The 6,707-nt window shown below is 41.2% G+C and overlaps 1 protein-coding gene across 1 annotated transcript in view; it reads right to left on the reverse strand.

Moving 5' to 3' along the window:
- The window catches only part of SHTN1 (shootin 1), a 72,925-nt gene extending 69,304 nt beyond the window's left edge, over window positions 1–3,621 (reverse strand). Inside the window, exon 1 of the mRNA XM_024198443.1 lies at window positions 3,564–3,621. The gene's annotated coding sequence lies outside the window, so the exon portion shown is untranslated. The remainder of the gene's footprint in view (window positions 1–3,563) is intronic.
- Window positions 3,622–6,707: the final 3,086 nt, after the last annotated feature.

Here is a 6,707-nt window from a genome sequence, read left to right on the forward strand (position 1 = left end):
GCGTTAACCACCAGACACCATTTATGGCTTGGAAAATCTCCTCCTCTAAGTGACTTGCCCAAGGTCACACGGGAAGTCTGTGGCAGAATAGGGAATTGAATCTGGGTCTCTCGAGTCCTCAGGTTAGCGTCTTAACCACTGCACCATCTTTACTCTGAGGGCTAGATTCTGACACCCTCAGTGTCCTGGGGCCCTCATTCTGCAGCTGATTCTGTGGTGGCAGATTGCTTTCCTTACATGGAGTCAACTGCAGAATCAAGACTTTAATATGGAAATAGGACTATTCACAGACTATGATACTACACAACGTCAGTAAGGGTAGCAGAATTTAGCTTGAAGAGAGGAAAACTGAAAAATTCATTTGTATTATTTAATCGCCAGGAAGATATAGAGTTAAAACTTAACAGCTTCATACACTAAAGAAATAGATATATTTCTTCCCCCGAAACAAGCTTGAGAATTGTGACTGGAAAAATATTTTCAGACCATGTAGTTCATTAGACAAAGATATAAAAAAAATGGGAACAGACACTACTAGTGCCCAGACACCACACTGATGGGCACAACACAGATGAAATAGTTTAGGAAGATAGCAAAGTGCTGTCAGTTGAGAAGTTTTACCATTATTTTACAAATGTACTTTTGCTAATGCTATTTAGTCAATAATACAAGAAAATTTTATGTTTTGAAGTTAAAAATAACAGAGATTATGGGGCAAGTCTTTGGCTATAGGTGAAAGGCAGGCCATGCAAGTTGGGCCAAAGTGACATAAAACACTCACCTTGACGTTCCTGATTCTGGGACCACTATGTGCAGTGTTAGTCCTCCAGCATAAATAAGGCTTTGTCCACACTACGCACCTTTTAACAACACAGCTGTGCTACTACAGCTGTGCCGCTAAAAGGCACGCAGTGTAGCTGCTGTTTGTCGGCAGGAGAGAGCTCTCCTTCTGACAAAAAGCTTCCACTCCCAACGGGCGGCAAGCAGGAGAGCACTCCTGCAGACAAAGCGCTGTTCACACCGGCGCTTTTCGACTGCAAAACTTTTGTCGTTCGTGGGAGTGGTTTTTTCACACCCCTGAACGACAAAACTTTTGTTGTTCAGTTTCCAATGTAGATAAAGCCTTAAAGTAGCCCCTAGTCTGCTCTAATTTCTGCTGGCCATAAACAGCCTGAAAAGACCAAAAGAACAGCTGGATATTTGCAAAACATTGAGGAATCCTGGCCAACAACCTCTATCTATCCTCAGACCATGTCCCCTAAACTGGCAGTAGAGAGAAGAGGAACATGGGAGTTCCTTGATCATTGTGGAATCTCATGCGCTGGGGTGATCTTTCTGTGGCCAGTTATGCTTGCTTAACAGAAAGACTACACTCTTGGTATGGAGCAAAGGTGCTGCCCTTCACTGGAGGATGTGGAGGAATATATTTTAAAGAGGAAAACTTAAGAAATTGACTATTGGTGCTTTTCCTTTTGTTGTTGTTGCATCATAAACTCAGAAATTGAGGACAGATGGATATATTATACTGTATATATCCACCAAGAGGGAAAGAACCTTATTTCAAATCCTGCATGCAAAACTAGTTAAAGTTAGGAAACCAGGACCAGGTCACATAATACAACTAGAGATTACTCTTGGTTCACTTAAGCTTAATTAACCTGCAATTATGATTAAACTCAGGAAAAAAATTCTTTCCAAATTAAATACAAAAATATATTACTTCCTAAATCTGCCCAAAGTTCTTATTATGTTAATATCAAAATTCATAAAGCAGCACTAAGTGGCCAGAAACATCTCTAACCTTGACGTTTTTTCAGAGGTAATAATAATCTGCAGCAAATGCAGGCCAGCCAAAAACCACTTAACTAATTAGTAGTTGCAGTCACCGAGAAAACATGAATCAACACTGTTATTACAAGTGGCACATTTGAGTGGCATCTAATTATGACTTGATGAGCACGATACTTGCATTATCAACATTACTACTGCATCCCATCAGGGACTAAAAGCTGCTGATGGCATTGACTGCGAGAAACTCCCACTCAATGGTACGGCAGCACCCAACAATCTCCTTGGCAGGGGCACCCTCACTAAATGACACGTTAAGCGTAATTACTGGTAGACATTGTAAATAAACAGGATTGGAAGTGAAAATTGTACCAAGTGCATAAGACACAATCTGACACATTGGAAGTGGCAGCCTTAATTGAGAGTTTCTTTGACTGCTCAAGATCATTTCAACTGCATTTCTCGGAGGACAGTGATTATAACTGTGGAGACAGACGGCATAATGGTATCAGCACTGCTGACAGAGCAGTGAATTAAATTGTATCTGCTGTTGTGTGAAAGCCTTGATGAGAGGTACAGATCCTTAGTGGTCTTATCATTATAACACAATGGTCATGTTGTCATCAACCTTGCTGGCTCCAATTGAAAAGAAATGATTGTGTGTTGAAGCTTTCCCCCCCACCACCACCTTCTATCTCTTGTGCTGAATAGAACCAATTTTCAGAGAGCTATGAAATCACGCAATAGGGCCTAAAATGCAGCTGCTTGGCATACAAACGGGGCCCCATTAAACTGGAATCACACACAATATGTGTTTATGCCAGGAGAACAAATAGAAGCTGAGTACAGGCCAAGTTTATTCACAGACACAAAGCCGGTGTAGCTCTTCATCAATATAATTGCCTTTTATATTGTCATTTAAATAATGGGCTCTATTATTGCCTTAAAATCCTAATATTCTTGGCATTTTATCACTATGTTTACAAGGTATGTTCTTTAAAAACGTGAAAGGAAGATAAAGGAAACCTATAAAATTTTACATCAAATATTACTTTGAATTTTAAGCCTTAACTACTTGACATTTTTGTCACATTCTGGTATTCACAGTATCATAACAAAAACCCAAACAGGCTGTGTTTTTTCCCACAGGAATTAGACTTCTTATTTAAGAATATCCTTGCCTTATGGAGCAATTATACAAGATCATTTGAGGATAGTAAAAGTTACCATTTTTTAGGTTCATTTTCTATAATGGTATTTGTGAACAATTACCAAAAAAAATTTAAATTAACTTAGTCTCACACTGTATATTTTTGTGTGTGCTTTCCATGTCCTGTATTTCTAATGGTCATCATGCATTGACACAAACCAGACATAACAGACCAAAATCCCATTGTAATGGTCCCTTATGAGGAGCTATTCCACTAGGATACTTACACTCCCATTAGCTGTGCTTTGTTACTTCCAGACACCATACAGTGTCAATAGAACCATTACCATAAAAGTGTAAAACTGATCTTGACATTTTTCACAGAATAAAATATGACTTGCTATAAAAATTACCAAGGGACATCGGTAATTTCTTTTCTTTTAGCAGCTTGACTCCCTTCCCACCAAAAAACTCCAGCTACTCAATTTACATGGGTATAATAGCTATTCAGTTTACATGTGTATCATTCCAGAATAACTCAGCTGAGACGACAAAGCAGAATTTGGCTACTATCTTTTGAGCTCTTACTCTAAGTGTTAATATTCCCGTTCAAATGCCTACTTACTTTTTTGAAACTCTTCAAGTTTTTTGACTGCCTCATCACGCTCTTGTTTAATTTTGTCGCACTGTACAGGGGAAGAGAAAACAGGAATTCAAGAAAAGCTGTGAACATGGTCATATAATTAATAATCTGTACAATATTCATGTAAAGCCATAGGAAAGAGGGTAAGGAGAGATAACGTATATGAACCTATAAAGCAAGTCTTTTTGCCCTCAGTCCCCCAAGATCTGTGGAGCATCTGTATTTAAAAGTTGTTGTCCAAGATGTTTCAAATCACAGCTGACAAAAAACCCTCTGGAGTTCAATCAGTTTTGTTACTAGTGTACTGTTACTGAAACAAGCACAGCTAGTCTGCAATTATTTTAGAAGTGTCACATTGACCGGTCCAGATGTTAGTAAATTCTATCATACATTTTATAATAGAAGTAACATTAATGGCATGTGAGATATACATTATATTTATCAGAGACACCAACCACTTTTTTGCACAGTGTCCTACATTTCTATACAAATATATATAGAATATCTGTATCTTGGGGGTTTATACTGCTGCCCATCACCACAGTATCTGAGTGCCTTCCGTGTAAACTCAACCGCAATGGTGAAGTCCATAGTGCACTACATAAAGTCTCTGTCACCTCTCCCTTTTTGGGATCAAAACTCTGTTTAGGATTGGTGTGTGTGAGGGGGTGTCTTTGTGTGGGGGGGGTGTAGAAATAGGGGTTGCGACAGTTTTAGAGCAAAAGAGGTGTCGGTGTTCTCAGTGTCATTCTTATGATGGAAAGGCTTTTTCAAAGGAGAAGAATAAAATGAACACTTAATTGGTAACTTGCCTCTACAGCTTTCACAACTCCATATAATAGATATAATTCCAAGAAATAATGAGTATAGCTCACGTGACACATACTGTAAGTGATCATCCAAATCATGGAAAACACATTACTTTATGGGGAAGAATGACACCATTACAGAAAAATAGAACGTCATGAGATTTTTCCACATAACATACCTATGTAAGTAGGCAGTGTTCTTGTAGCTGTCTTGGTCCCAGCATATTAGAGACACAAGGTAGGTGGGTAATATTTTTTATTGGACCAACTCCTGTTGAAGAGAGAGACAAGCTTTCGAGCTTACACAGAGCTCTTCTTATTCCCGGACCTGAAGAAGAGCTCTGTGTAAGATCAAAAGCTTATTTCTCTCACCAACAGATGTCGGTCCAATAAAAATATTACCCACCCACCTTCTCTCTCTAATGCCCAGTGTAAGTACATTCTTTCTCACATGTATCTATATGGGACCACAATAACTAGAGATGGAAGGGATCCACCAGATCAGTATCCTTACAGTGTAACTATATCTCCAGATTATACTTTCAACATTTCAGAAGTTCATGACAGGTTAAACAGTTTTTGATTTTTAAAAGAAAAAAAATCGTTATATTTATGTTTCTATTTTCAGTTTGCCCACTAGGGGCCCCACTTCCAGACAACTAGGAGAGGGGCCCACAGCAACAAAGGGCCTGATCCAAAGTCAGTGAAAGTCAACTGGAATCTTTCCATTGACTCCAATGGGTTTTGGATCAGGCCCTCAGACAGGACCTGCTCTTCAGCAGAAGGGGGTGCCACAGAGGATGTCTCCACCGCAGCTGGAAGCCAGGCCTCAGCAGAAGCTGCAGAAGCCACTTTGGGGGCATCCTATGGAAAACATGAGGAAGAGGAGCTGCACTGAGCAAGTGACTGCCTATCTCAGGGGTTCTCGGACTTTTGTACTGGTGACCCCTTTCACACAGCAAGCCTCTGAGTGCGACACCCCCCCCCCACACACACATTAAAAACACTTTTTTATATATTTAACATCATTATAAATGCTGGAGGCAAAGCGGGGTTTGAGGTGGAGGCTGACAGCTCACGGCCCCCCATGTAATAACCTTGTGACCCCCTGAGGGGTCCCGACTCCCAGTTTGAGAACCCCTGGCCTATCTCAACATGTGAGGTGAAGGGAGTGTGAGTAGCTGCAAAGCGGGGAGAGGATCAGACACCTGTTGCGGCAGGGTCGGCTGCGGCTGAGGAGGGTAGTGAAGGCAGGAAGGGGATGGAGAAAGAAACCTGTAGTGATTGGCAGGGAGCTGGATGGGATTGGGCGCTTCTTACTGTAACTGCTGGGAGGAGGGATACAACCAGCTCGAAAGCAGCTAAAGAGGGAGAAACAGCCAGGGGGAAAAGGCTGACTGAAGCGCTGCCTCAGTACCTTCCGTCTTTTTATATATAACGACTGAATCTTTTCCCCCCAAAAGAAAGGAAGGGAGGGGAAAGCAGAGCGACCCCTCAGTTTCCATTTACTAGGAATTAAACGAAGGTCTTGTTGCTTCCTCCCCTCCCTCTCAGTTTTCCCAGCAGGAAGCCTCTGTCCTACCTCACTGCTAGGAGAGGGGCCTGCACAAGGGAGGTGGAGAAACGCAAAATAAGATATAAAAATTACGCCCTTAAAATGGTTGTTTCACTTGCCACTGGAGATCACCGCCATCTTGAAAAGGGATTCTCTGTGATCCACTTCCAGCTAATGCTTAGTACTATCGAGCAGGGGTAGGCAACCTATGGCACTATGATTTTCAGTGGCACTCACACTGCCCGGGTCCTGGCCACCGGTCCGGGGGGCTCTGCATTTTAATTTCATTTTAAATAAAGCTTCTTAAACATTTTAAAAACTTTATTTACTTTACATACAACAATAGTTTAGCTTTATATTATAGACTTAGAGAAAGAGACCTTCTAAAAACGTTAAAATGTATGACTGGCACATGAAACCTTAAATTAGAGTGAATAAATGAAGACTCGGCACACCACTTCTGAAAGGTTGCCGACACCTGCTGTAGAGCAATGACATGGTGTACTGAGCCCCCACACCTCACCCAAGAATCTCAAAGCGCTTCACAAGCTTTCAGCCTCACAACATCCAGGGAAGTGGGTAAGCATTATTATTGGAGTTGTAAATATACAAAGAGATTAAGAGCCTGATCTGAAGCCCAATGAAATCAATGGGAGTTTTTTCCAGCGAGTTCAATGGGCACTGGTTTGGATCCTTGGTGACTTGCCCAGGGTCATCTTGAATCACTGCCAGTCAAGAATAGGACCCAGAAAACCCAATGCT

Source organism: Terrapene carolina, unplaced genomic scaffold (assembly GCF_002925995.2).
Source record: "Terrapene carolina triunguis isolate 2854851 unplaced genomic scaffold, T_m_triunguis-2.0 Scaffold95, whole genome shotgun sequence".
NCBI classification, from domain to species: Eukaryota; Metazoa; Chordata; order Testudines; family Emydidae; genus Terrapene; species Terrapene triunguis.